The sequence below is a fragment of the Carassius carassius genome, chromosome 9 (assembly GCF_963082965.1).
Source record: "Carassius carassius chromosome 9, fCarCar2.1, whole genome shotgun sequence".
NCBI classification, from domain to species: Eukaryota; Metazoa; Chordata; class Actinopteri; order Cypriniformes; family Cyprinidae; genus Carassius; species Carassius carassius.
In genome coordinates this window covers 685,001-697,500 of record NC_081763.1, presented here as the reverse complement: position 1 = coordinate 697,500, position 12,500 = coordinate 685,001, and the positions used below count along the sequence as shown (strand labels likewise).

General features: G+C 36.4%; 5 non-coding genes across 5 annotated transcripts; all 5 read left to right on the top strand.

Moving 5' to 3' along the window:
- Positions 1–4,012: 4,012 nt before the first annotated feature.
- LOC132150285 (5S ribosomal RNA) lies at positions 4,013–4,131 on the top strand. Its single transcript, XR_009435522.1, has one exon. It is a non-coding gene; the product is annotated as a 5S ribosomal RNA (ribosomal RNA).
- A 2,316-nt stretch (positions 4,132–6,447) lies between these two features.
- On the top strand, positions 6,448–6,566 carry LOC132150283 (5S ribosomal RNA). Its single transcript, XR_009435520.1, has one exon. It is a non-coding gene; the product is annotated as a 5S ribosomal RNA (ribosomal RNA).
- Positions 6,567–8,469: 1,903 nt separating this feature from the next.
- LOC132150038 (5S ribosomal RNA) lies at positions 8,470–8,588 on the top strand. Its single transcript, XR_009435288.1, has one exon. It is a non-coding gene; the product is annotated as a 5S ribosomal RNA (ribosomal RNA).
- A 2,275-nt stretch (positions 8,589–10,863) lies between these two features.
- LOC132150027 (5S ribosomal RNA) lies at positions 10,864–10,982 on the top strand. Its single transcript, XR_009435277.1, has one exon. It is a non-coding gene; the product is annotated as a 5S ribosomal RNA (ribosomal RNA).
- A 1,007-nt stretch (positions 10,983–11,989) lies between these two features.
- LOC132150198 (5S ribosomal RNA) lies at positions 11,990–12,108 on the top strand. Its single transcript, XR_009435439.1, has one exon. It is a non-coding gene; the product is annotated as a 5S ribosomal RNA (ribosomal RNA).
- Positions 12,109–12,500: the final 392 nt, after the last annotated feature.

The window sequence follows — 12,500 nt, the reverse complement described above, 5'->3', positions numbered from 1 at the left end:
TCTAAGCAGGTTTGGGCCAGGTTAGTACTTTTGGATTTTTTCAGTAATTATCTAATAGGCCTGGTTAGTACTTTAGGAAATTTTCACTAATTGTCCAATAATCTTGCAAAAAAAAAAAAAAAAAAACAAGTCAATCCCTGGTCTCAGAATGTAAGCAGGTTTGGGCCAGGTTAGTACTTTTGGATTTTTTCAGTAATTATCTAATAGGCCTGGTTAGTACTTTTGGGAATAACAGGTGCTGTAAGCTTTTGGGTTTCCTTCCCTACTTATATAAAGCACTGGCGAATATAGTGGCTGATCTTTAAATAACCCTCTCTTTGCAGCCTCCTTAGCTTATGGCCATACCATCCTGGCTATGCCCGATCTCAAGTGATCTCCAAATCTAAGCAGGTTTGGGCCAGGTTAGTACTTTTGGATTTTTCAGTAATTATCTAATAGGCCTGGTTAGTAATTTTGGAAACATTCACTAATTGTCTAATAATCTTGTAAAAAAAAAAAAAAAAGAGTCAATGCCCGATCTCAGAATATAAGCAGTTTTGGGCCAGGTTAGTACTTTTGGATTTTTCAGTAATTATCTAATAGGCCTGGTTAGTACTTTTGGAAAAATTCACTAATTGTCTAATTATCTTGTAAAAAAAAAAAAAAAAAGAGTCAATGCCCGATCTCAGAATGTAAGCAGGTTTGGGCCAGGTTAGTACTTTTGGATTTTTTCAGTAATTATCTAATAGGCCTGGTTAGTACTTTAGGAAATTTTCACTAATTGTCCAATAATCTTGCAAAAAAAAAAAAAAAAGTCAATGCCCGATCTCAGAATGTAAGCAGGTTCTGGCCAGGTAAGTACTTTTGGATTTTTTCAGTAATTATCTAATAGGCCTGGTTAGTACTTTAGGAAATTTTCACTAATTGTCCAATAATCTTGCAAAAAAAAAAAAAAAAAAGTCAATGCCCGATCTCAGAATGTAAGCGGGTTTGGGCTAGGTTAGTACTTTTGGATTTTTTCAGTAATTATCTAATAGGCCTGGTTAGTACTTTTGGAAATTTTCACTAATTGTCCAATAATCTTGCAAAAAAAAAAAAGAGTCAATGCCCGATCTCAGAATGTAAGCAGGTTTGGGCCAGGTAAGTACTTTTGGATTTTTTCAGTAATTATCTAATAGGCCTGGTTAGTACTTTTGGAAATGTTCACTAATTGTCCAATAATCGTGCAAAAAAAAAAAAAAAAAAGTCAATGCCCGATCTCAGAATGTAAGCAGGTTTGGGCCAGGTTAGTACTTTTGGATTTTTTCAGTAATTATCTAATAGGCCTGGTTAGTACTTTTGGAAATTTTCAATAATTGTCCAATAATCTTGCAAAAAAAAAAAAAAAAAAGAGTCAATGCCCGATCTCAGAATGTAAGCAGGTTTGGGCCAGGTTAGTACTTTTGGATTTTTTCAGTAATTATCTAATAGGCCTGGTTAGTACTTTAGGAAATTTTCACTAATTGTCCAATAATCTTGCAAAAAAAAAAAAAAAAAAGTCAATGCCCGATCTCAGAATGTAAGCAGGTTTGGGCCAGGTTAGTACTTTTGGATTTTTTCAGTAATTATCTAATAGGCGTGGTTAGTACTTTTGGGAATACCAGGTGCTGTAAGCTTTTGGGTTTCCTTCCCTACTTATATAAAGCACTGGCGAATATAGTGGCTGATCTTTAAATAGCCCTCTCTTTGCAGCCTCCTTAGCTTATGGCCATACCATCCTGGCTATGCCCGATCTCAAGTGATCTCCAAATCTAAGCAGGTTTGGGCCAGGTTAGTACTTTTGGATTTTTCAGTAATTATCTAATAGGCCTGGTTAGTAATTTTGGAAACATTCACTAATTGTCTAATAATCTTGTAAAAAAAAAAAAAAGAGTCAATGCCCGATCTCAGAATGTAAGCAGGTTTGGGCCAGGTAAGTACTTTTGGATTTTTTCAGTAATGATCTAATAGGCCTGGTTAGTACTTTTGGAAATGTTCACTAATTGTCCAATAATCTTGCAAAAAAAAAAAAAAAAAAAGAGTCAATGCCCGATCTCAGAATGTAAGCAGGTTTGGGCCAGGTTAGTACTTTTGGATTTTTTCAGTAATTATCTAATAGGCCTGGTTAGTACTTTTGGAAATTTTCACTAATTGTCCAATAATCTTGCAAAAAAAAAAAAAGAGTCAATGCCCGATCTCAGAATGTAAGCAGGTTTGGGCCAGGTTAGTACTTTTGGATTTTTTCAGTAATTATCTAATAGGCCTGGTTAGTACTTTAGGAAATTTTCACTAATTGTCCAATAATCTTGCAAAAAAAAAAAAAAAAAGAGTCAATGCCCGATCTCAGAATGTAAGCAGGTTTGGGCCAGGTTAGTACTTTTGGATTTTTTCAGTAATTATCTAATAGGCCTGGTTAGTACTTTTGGAAATGTTCACTAATTGTCCAATAATCTTGCAAAAAAAAAAAAAAAAAGAGTCAATGCCCGATCTCAGAATGTAAGCAGGTTTGGGCCAGGTTAGTACTTTTGGAAATGTTCACTAATTGTCCAATAATCTTGCAAAAAAAAAAAAAAAAAGAGTCAATGCCCGATCTCAGAATGTAAGCAGTTTTGGGCCAGGTTAGTACTTTTGGATTTTTCAGTAATTATCTAATAGGCCTGGTTAGTACTTTTGGAAAAATTCACTAATTGTCTAATTATCTTGTAAAAAAAAAAAAAAAAAGAGTCAATGCCCGATCTCAGAATGTAAGCAGGTTTGGGCCAGGTTAGTACTTTTGGATTTTGTCAGTAATTATCTAATAGGCCTGGTTAGTACTTTAGGAAATTTTCACTAATTGTCCAATAATCTTGCAAAAAAAAAAAAAAAAAAAGTCAATGCCCGATCTCAGAATGTAAGCAGGTTTGGGCCAGGTTAGTACTTTTGGATTTTTTCAGTAATTATCTAATAGGCCTGGTTAGTACTTTTGGGAATACCAGGTGCTGTAAGCTTTTGGGTTTCCTTCCCTACTTATATAAAGCACTGGCGAATATATTGGCTGATCTTTAAATAGCCCTCTCTTTGCAGCCTCCTTAGCTTATGGCCATACCATCCTGGCTATTCCCGATCTCAAGTGATCTCCAAATCTAAGCAGGTTTGGGCCAGGTTAGTACTTTTAGATTTTTCAGTAATTATCTAATAGGCCTGGTTAGTAATTTTGGAATCATTCACTAATTGTCTAATAATCTTGTAAAAAAAAAAAAAAAGAGTCAATGCCCGATCTCAGAATGTAAGCAGTTTTGGGCCAGGTTAGTACTTTTGGATTTTTCAGTAATTATCTAATAGGCCTGGTTAGTACTTTTGGAAAAATTCACTAATTGTCTAATTATCTTGTAAAAAAAAAAAAAAAAAGAGTCAATGCCCGATCTCAGAATGTAAGCAGGTTCTGGCCAGGTAAGTACTTTTGGATTTTTTCAGTAATTATCTAATAGGCCTGGTTAGTACTTTAGGAAATTTTCACTAATTGTCCAATAATCTTGCAAAAAAAAAAGTCAATGCCCGATCTCAGAATGTAAGCGGGTTTGGGCCAGGTTAGTACTTTTGAATTTTTTCAGTAATTATCTAATAGGCCTGGTTAGCACTTTTGGAAATGTTCACTAATTGTCCAATAATCTTGCAAAAAAAAAAAAAAAGAGTCAATGCCCGATCTCAGAATGTAAGCAGGTTTGGGCCAGGTTAGTACTTTTGGATTTTTTCAGTAATTATCTAATAGGCCTGGTTAGTACTTTAGGAAATTTTCACTAATTGTCCAATAATCTTGCAAAAAAAAAAGAAAAAGTCAATGCCCGATCTCAGAATGTAAGCAGGTTTGGGCCAGGTTAGTACTTTTGGATTTTTTCAGTAATTATCTAATAGGCCTGGTTAGTACTTTTGGGAATACCAGGTGCTGTAAGCTTTTGGGTTTCCTTCCCTACTTATATAATGCACTGGCGATTATAGTGGCCGATCTTTAAATAGCCCTCTCTTTGCAGCCTCCTTCGCTTACAGCCATACCAACCTGGCTATGCCCGATCTCGTCTGATCTCGGAAGCTAAGCAGGTTTGGGCCTGGTTAGTACTTGGATGGGAGACCGCCTGGGAATACCAGGTGCTGTCAGATTTTGGGTTTCCTTCCCTACCTATATAAAGCACTGGCGATTATAGTGGCTGATCTTTAAATAGCCCTCTTTTTGCAGCCTTCTTCGCTTATGGCCATAACATCCTGGCTATGCCCGATCTCAACTGATCTCCAAATCTAAGCAGGTTTGGGCCAGGTTAGTACTTTTGGATTTTTTCAGTAATTATCTAATAGGCCTGGTTAGTACTTTTGGGAATACCAGGTGCTGTAAGCTTTTGGGTTTCCTTCCCTACTTATATAAAGCACTGGCGATTATAGTGGCTGATCTTTAAATAGCCCTCTCTTTGCAGCCTTCTTCGCTTATGGCCATACCATCCTGGCTATGCCCGATCTCAACTGATCTCCAAATCTAAGCAGGTTTGGGCCAGGTTAGTACTTTTGGATTTTTCAGTAATTATCTAATAGGCCTGGTTAGTACTTCTGGAATTTTTCACTAATTGTCCAATAATCTTGCAAAAAAAAAAGAGTCAATGCCCGATCTTAGAATGTAAGCAGGTTTGGGCCAGGTAAGTACTTTTGGATTTTTTCAGTAATTATCTAATAGGCCTGGTTAGTACTTTAGGAAATTTTCACTAATTGTCCAATAATCTTGCAAAAAAAAAAAAAAAAAGAGTCAATGCCCGATCTCAGAATGTAAGCAGGTTTGGGCCAGGTTAGTACTTTTGGATTTTTTCAGTAATTATCTAATAGGCCTGGTTAGTACTTTTGGAAATGTTCACTAATTGTCCAATAATCTTGCAAAAAAAAAAAAAAAAAGAGTCAATGCCCGATCTCAGAATGTAAGCAGGTTTGGGCCAGGTTAGTACTTTTGGAAATGTTCACTAATTGTCCAATAATCTTGCAAAAAAAAAAAAAAAAAGAGTCAATGCCCGATCTCAGAATGTAAGCAGTTTTGGGCCAGGTTAGTACTTTTGGATTTTTCAGTAATTATCTAATAGGCCTGGTTAGTACTTTTGGAAAAATTCACTAATTGTCTAATTATCTTGTAAAAAAAAAAAAAAAAAGAGTCAATGCCCGATCTCAGAATGTAAGCAGGTTTGGGCCAGGTTAGTACTTTTGGATTTTGTCAGTAATTATCTAATAGGCCTGGTTAGTACTTTAGGAAATTTTCACTAATTGTCCAATAATCTTGCAAAAAAAAAAAAAAAAAAAGTCAATGCCCGATCTCAGAATGTAAGCAGGTTTGGGCCAGGTTAGTACTTTTGGATTTTTTCAGTAATTATCTAATAGGCCTGGTTAGTACTTTTGGGAATACCAGGTGCTGTAAGCTTTTGGGTTTCCTTCCCTACTTATATAAAGCACTGGCGAATATATTGGCTGATCTTTAAATAGCCCTCTCTTTGCAGCCTCCTTAGCTTATGGCCATACCATCCTGGCTATTCCCGATCTCAAGTGATCTCCAAATCTAAGCAGGTTTGGGCCAGGTTAGTACTTTTAGATTTTTCAGTAATTATCTAATAGGCCTGGTTAGTAATTTTGGAATCATTCACTAATTGTCTAATAATCTTGTAAAAAAAAAAAAAAAGAGTCAATGCCCGATCTCAGAATGTAAGCAGTTTTGGGCCAGGTTAGTACTTTTGGATTTTTCAGTAATTATCTAATAGGCCTGGTTAGTACTTTTGGAAAAATTCACTAATTGTCTAATTATCTTGTAAAAAAAAAAAAAAAAAGAGTCAATGCCCGATCTCAGAATGTAAGCAGGTTCTGGCCAGGTAAGTACTTTTGGATTTTTTCAGTAATTATCTAATAGGCCTGGTTAGTACTTTAGGAAATTTTCACTAATTGTCCAATAATCTTGCAAAAAAAAAAGTCAATGCCCGATCTCAGAATGTAAGCGGGTTTGGGCCAGGTTAGTACTTTTGAATTTTTTCAGTAATTATCTAATAGGCCTGGTTAGCACTTTTGGAAATGTTCACTAATTGTCCAATAATCTTGCAAAAAAAAAAAAAAAGAGTCAATGCCCGATCTCAGAATGTAAGCAGGTTTGGGCCAGGTTAGTACTTTTGGATTTTTTCAGTAATTATCTAATAGGCCTGGTTAGTACTTTAGGAAATTTTCACTAATTGTCCAATAATCTTGCAAAAAAAAAAGAAAAAGTCAATGCCCGATCTCAGAATGTAAGCAGGTTTGGGCCAGGTTAGTACTTTTGGATTTTTTCAGTAATTATCTAATAGGCCTGGTTAGTACTTTTGGGAATACCAGGTGCTGTAAGCTTTTGGGTTTCCTTCCCTACTTATATAATGCACTGGCGATTATAGTGGCCGATCTTTAAATAGCCCTCTCTTTGCAGCCTCCTTCGCTTACAGCCATACCAACCTGGCTATGCCCGATCTCGTCTGATCTCGGAAGCTAAGCAGGTTTGGGCCTGGTTAGTACTTGGATGGGAGACCGCCTGGGAATACCAGGTGCTGTCAGATTTTGGGTTTCCTTCCCTACCTATATAAAGCACTGGCGATTATAGTGGCTGATCTTTAAATAGCCCTCTTTTTGCAGCCTTCTTCGCTTATGGCCATAACATCCTGGCTATGCCCGATCTCAACTGATCTCCAAATCTAAGCAGGTTTGGGCCAGGTTAGTACTTTTGGATTTTTTCAGTAATTATCTAATAGGCCTGGTTAGTACTTTTGGGAATACCAGGTGCTGTAAGCTTTTGGGTTTCCTTCCCTACTTATATAAAGCACTGGCGATTATAGTGGCTGATCTTTAAATAGCCCTCTCTTTGCAGCCTTCTTCGCTTATGGCCATACCATCCTGGCTATGCCCGATCTCAACTGATCTCCAAATCTAAGCAGGTTTGGGCCAGGTTAGTACTTTTGGATTTTTCAGTAATTATCTAATAGGCCTGGTTAGTACTTCTGGAATTTTTCACTAATTGTCCAATAATCTTGCAAAAAAAAAAGAGTCAATGCCCGATCTTAGAATGTAAGCAGGTTTGGGCCAGGTAAGTACTTTTGGATTTTTTCAGTAATTATCTAATAGGCCTGATTAGTACTTTTGGAAAAATTCACTAATTGTCTAATAATCTTGTAAAAAAAAAAAAAAAAAAAAAAAAAAGAGTCAATGCCCGATCTCAGAATGTTAGCAGGTTTGGGCCAGGTTAGTACTTTTGGATTTTTTTCAGTAATTATCTAATAGGCCTGGTTAGTACTTTTGGAAAAATTCACTAATTGTCTAATAATCTTGTAAAAAAAAAAAAAAAAGAGTCAATGCCCGATCTCAGAATGTTAGCAGGTTTGGGCCAGGTTAGTACTTTTGGAAAAATTCACTAATTGTCTAATAATCTTGTAAAAAAAAAAAAAAGAGTCAATGCCCGATCCCAGAATGTAAGCAGTTTTGGGCCAGGTTAGTACTTTTGGATTTTTTCAGTAACTATCTAATAGGCCTGGTTAGTACTTTAGGAAATTTTCACTAATTGTCCAATAATCTTGCAAAAAAAAAAGAAAAAAAAAAAGTCAATGCCCGATCTCAGAATGTAAGCAGGTTTGGGCCAGGTTAGTACTTTTGGATTTTTTCAGTAATTATCTAATAGGCCTGGTTAGTACTTTTGGGAATACCAGGTGCTGTAAGCTTTTGGGTTTCCTTCCCTACTTATATAAAGCACTGGCGAATATAGTGGCTGATCTTTAAATAGCCCTCTCTTTGCAGCCTCCTTAGCTTATGGCCATACCATCCTGGCTATGCCCGATCTCAAGTGATCTCCAAATCTAAGCAGGTTTGGGCCAGGTTAGTACTTTTGGATTTTTCAGTAATTATCTAATAGGCCTGGTTAGTAATTTTGGAAACATTCACTAATTGTCTAATAATCTTGTAAAAAAAAAAAAAAGAGTCAATGCCCGATCTCAGAATGTAAGCAGTTTTGGGCCAGGTTAGTACTTTTGGATTTTTCAGTAATTATCTAATAGGCCTGTTTAGTACTTTTGGAAATTTTCACTAATTGTCCAATAATCTTGCAAAAAAAAAAAAAAAAGAGTCAATGCCCGATCTCAGAATGTAAGCCGGTTTGGGCCAGGTTAGTACTTTTGGATTTTTTCAGTAATTATCTAATAGGCCTGTTTAGTACTTTTGGAAATTTTCACTAATTGTCCAATAATCTTGCAAAAAAAAAAAAAAAAAAAAGAGTCAATGCCCGATCTCAGAATGTAAGCAGGTTTGGGCCAGGTTAGTACTTTTGGATTTTTTCAGTAATTATCTAATAGGCCTGGTTAGTACTTTTGGGAATACCAGGTGCTGTAAGCTTTTGGGTTTCCTTCCCTACTTATATAATGCACTGGCGATTATAGTGGCTGATCTTTAAATAGCCCTCTCTTTGCAGCCTCGTTCGCTTACGGCCATACCAACCTGGCTATGCCCGATCTCGTCTGATCTCGGAAGCTAAGCAGGTTTGGGCCTGGTTAGTACTTGGATGGGAGACCGCCTGGGAATACCAGGTGCTGTAAGCTTTTGGGTTTCCTTCCCTACTTATATAATGCACTGGCGATTATAGTGGCTGATCTTTAAATAGCCCTCTCTTTGCAGCCTCCTTCGCTTATGGCCATACCATCCTGGCTATGCCCGATCTCAACTGATCTCCAAATCTAAGCAGGTTTGGGCCAGGTTAGTACTTTTGGATTTTTTCAGTAATTATCTAATAGGCCTGGTTAGTACTTTAGGAAATTTTCACTAATTGTCCAATAATCTTGCAAAAAAAAAAAAAAAAGTCAATGCCCGATCTCAGAATGTAAGCAGGTTTGGGCCAGGTTAGTACTTTTGGATTTTTTAAGTAATTATCTAATAGACCTGGTTAGTATTTTTGGGAATACCAGGTGCTGTAAGCTTTTGGGTTTCCTTCCCTACTTATATAAAGCACTGGTGATTATAGTGGCTGATCTTTAAATAGCCCTCTCTTTGCAGCCTCCTTCGCTTATGGCCATACCATCCTGGCTATGCCCGATCTCAACTGATCTCCAAATCTAAGCAGGTTTGGGCCAGGTTAGTACTTTTGGATTTTTCAGTAATTATCTAATAGGCCTGGTTAGTACTTTTGGAAATTTTCACTAATTGTCCAATAATCTTGCAAAAAAAAAAAAAAAAAAAGAGTCCATGCCCGATTTCAGAATGTAAGCAGGTTTGGGCCAGGTTAGTACTTTTGGATTTTTTCAGTAATTATCTAATAGGCCTGGTTAGTACTTTTGGAAATGTTCACTAATTGTCCAATAATCTTGCAACAAAAAAAAAAAAAGAGTCAATGCTCGATCTCAGAATGTAAGCAGGTTTGGGCCAGGTTAGTACTTTTGGATTTTTTCAGTAATTATCTAATAGGGCTGGTTAGTACTTTTGGAAATTGTCACTAATTGTCCAATAATCTTGCAAAAAAAAAAAAAAGAGTCAATGCCCGATCTCAGAATGTAAGCAGGTTTGGGCCAGGTTAGTACTTTTGGATTTTTTCAGTAAATATCTAATAGGCATGGTTAGTACTTTTGGAAAAATTCACTTATTGTCTAATAATCTTGTAAAAAAACAAAAAAGAGTCAATGCCCGATCTCAGAATGTAAGCAGGTTTGGGCCAGGTTAGTACTTTTGGATTTTTTCAGTAAATATCTAATAGGCATGGTTAGTACTTTTGGAAAAATTCACTTATTGTCTAATAATCTTGTAAAAAAACAAAAAAGAGTCAATGCCCGATCTCAGAATGTAAGCAGGTTTGGGCCAGGTTAGTACTTTTGGATTTTTTCAGTAATTATCTAATAGGCCTGGTTAGAACTTTTGGAAATGTTCACTAATTGTCCAATAATATTGCAAAAAAAAAAAAAAAAAAAAGAGTCAATGCCCGATCTCAGAATGTAAGCAGGTTTGGGCCAGGTTAGTACTTTTGGATTTTTTCAGTAATTATCTAATAGGCCTGGTTAGTACTTTTGGAAATTTTCACTAATTGTCCAATAATCTTGCAAAAAAAAAAAAAGTCAATGCCGATCTCAGAATGTAAGCAGGTTTGGGCCAGGTAAGTACTTTTGGATTTTTTCAGTAATTATCTAATAGGCATGGTTAGTACTTTTGGAAAAATTCACTTATTGTCTAATAATCTTGTAAAAAAATAAAAAAGAGTCAATGCCGATCTCAGAATGTAAGCAGGTTTGGGCCAGGTAAGTACTTTTGGATTTTTTCAGTAATTATCTAATAGGCCTGGTTAGTACTTTTGGAAATGTTCACTAATTGTCCAATAATCTTGCAAAAAAAAAAAAAAAAGAGTCAATGCTCGATCTCAGAATGTAAGCAGGTTTGGGCCAGGTTAGTACTTTTGGATTTTTTCAGTAATTATCTAATAGGGCTGGTTAGTACTTTTGGAAATTGTCACTAATTGTCCAATCATCTTGCAAAAAAAAAAAAAAAAGAGTCAATGCCCGATCTCAGAATGTAAGCAGGTTTGGGCCAGGTTAGTACTTTTGGATTTTTTCAGTAATTATCTAATAGGCCTGGTTAGTACTTTTGGAAAAATTCACTAATTGTCTAATAATCTTGTAAAAAAACAAAAAAGAGTCAATGCCCGACCTCAGAATGTAAGCAGGTTTGGGCCAGGTTAGTACTTTTGGATTTTTTCAGTAATTATCTAATAGGCCTGGTTAGTACTTTTGGGAATACCAGGTGCTGTAAGCTTTTGGGTTTCCTTCCCTACTTATATAATGCACTGGCGATTATAGTGGCTGATCTTTAAATAGCCCTCTCTTTGCAGCCTCCTTTGCTTACGGCCATACCAACCTGGCTATGCCCGATCTCGTCTGATCTCGGAAGCTAAGCAGGTTTGGGCCTGGTTAGTACTTGGATGGGAGACCGCCTGGGAATACCAGGTGCTGTAAGCTTTTGGGTTTCCTTCCCTTCTTATATAAAGCACTGGCGATTATAGTGGCTGATCTTTAAATAGCCCTCTCTTTGCAGCCTCCTTCGCTTATGGCCATACCATCCTGGCTATGCCCGATCTCAACTGATCTCCAAATCTAAGCAGGTTTGGGCCAGGTTAGTAATTTTGGATTTTTTCAGTAATTATCTAATAGGCCTGGTTAGTACTTTTGGAAATGTTCACTAATTGTCCAATAATCTTGCAAAAAAAAAAAAAAAAAAAAAGAGTCAATGCCGGATCTCAGAATGTAAGCAGTTTTGGGCCAGGTTAGTACTTTTGGATTTTTTCAGTAATTATCTAATAGGCCTGGTTAGTACTTTTGGAAATTTTCACTAATTGTCCAATAATCTTGCAAAAAAAAAAATAAATAAATAAAAAAGACTCAATGCCCGATCTCAGAATGTAAGCAGGTTTGGGCCAGGTTAGTACTTTTGGATTTTTTCAGTAATTATCTAATAGGCCTGGTTAGTACTTTTGGAAATTTTCACTAATTGTCCAATAATCTTGCAAAAAAAAAAAAAGAGTCAATGCCCGATCTCAGAATGTAAGCAGGTTTGGGCCAGGTAAGTACTTTTGGATTTTTTCAGTAATTATCTAATAGGCCTGGTTAGTACTTTTGGAAATGTTCACTAATTGTCCAATAATCTTGCAAAAAAAAGATTTTCTTACTGAAAGATTGATCTTTCAGTAATTATCTAATAGGCCTGGTTAGTACTTTTGGAAATGTTCACTAATTGTCCAATAATCTTGCAAAAAAAAAAAAAAAAGTCAATGCCCGATCTCAGAATGTAAGCAGCTTTGGGCCAGGTTAGTACTTTTGGATTTTTTCAGTAATTATCTAATAGGCCTGGTTAGTATTTTTGGGAATACCAGGTGCTGTAAGCTTTTGGGTTTCCTTCCCTACTTATATAAAGCACTGGAGATTATAGTGGCTGATCTTTAAATAGCCCTCTCTTTGCAGCCTCCTTCGCTTATGGCCATACCAACCTGGATATGCCTGATCTTGTCTGATCTCGGAAGCTAAGCAGGTTTGGGCCTGGTTAGTACTTGGATGGGAGACCGCCTGGGAATACCAGGTGCTATAAGCTTTTGGGTTTCCTTCCCTACTTATATAAAGCACTGGTGATTATATTGGCTGATCTTTAAATAGCCCTCTCTTTGCAGCCTCCTTCGCGTATGGCCATACCATCCTGGCTATGCCCGATCTCAACTGATCTCCAAATCTAAGCAGGTTTTGGCCAGGTTAGTACTTTTGGATTTTTTCAGTAATTATCTAATAGGCCTGGTTAGTACTTTAGGAAATTTTCACTAATTGTCCAATAATCTTGCAAAAAAAAAGAAAAAAAAAAAAGAAAAGACTCAATGCCCGATCTCAGAATGTAAGCAGGTTTGGGCCAGGTAAGTACTTTTGGATTTTTTCAGTAATTATCTAATAGGCCTGGTTAGTACTTTTGGAAATGTTCACTAATTGTCCAATAAT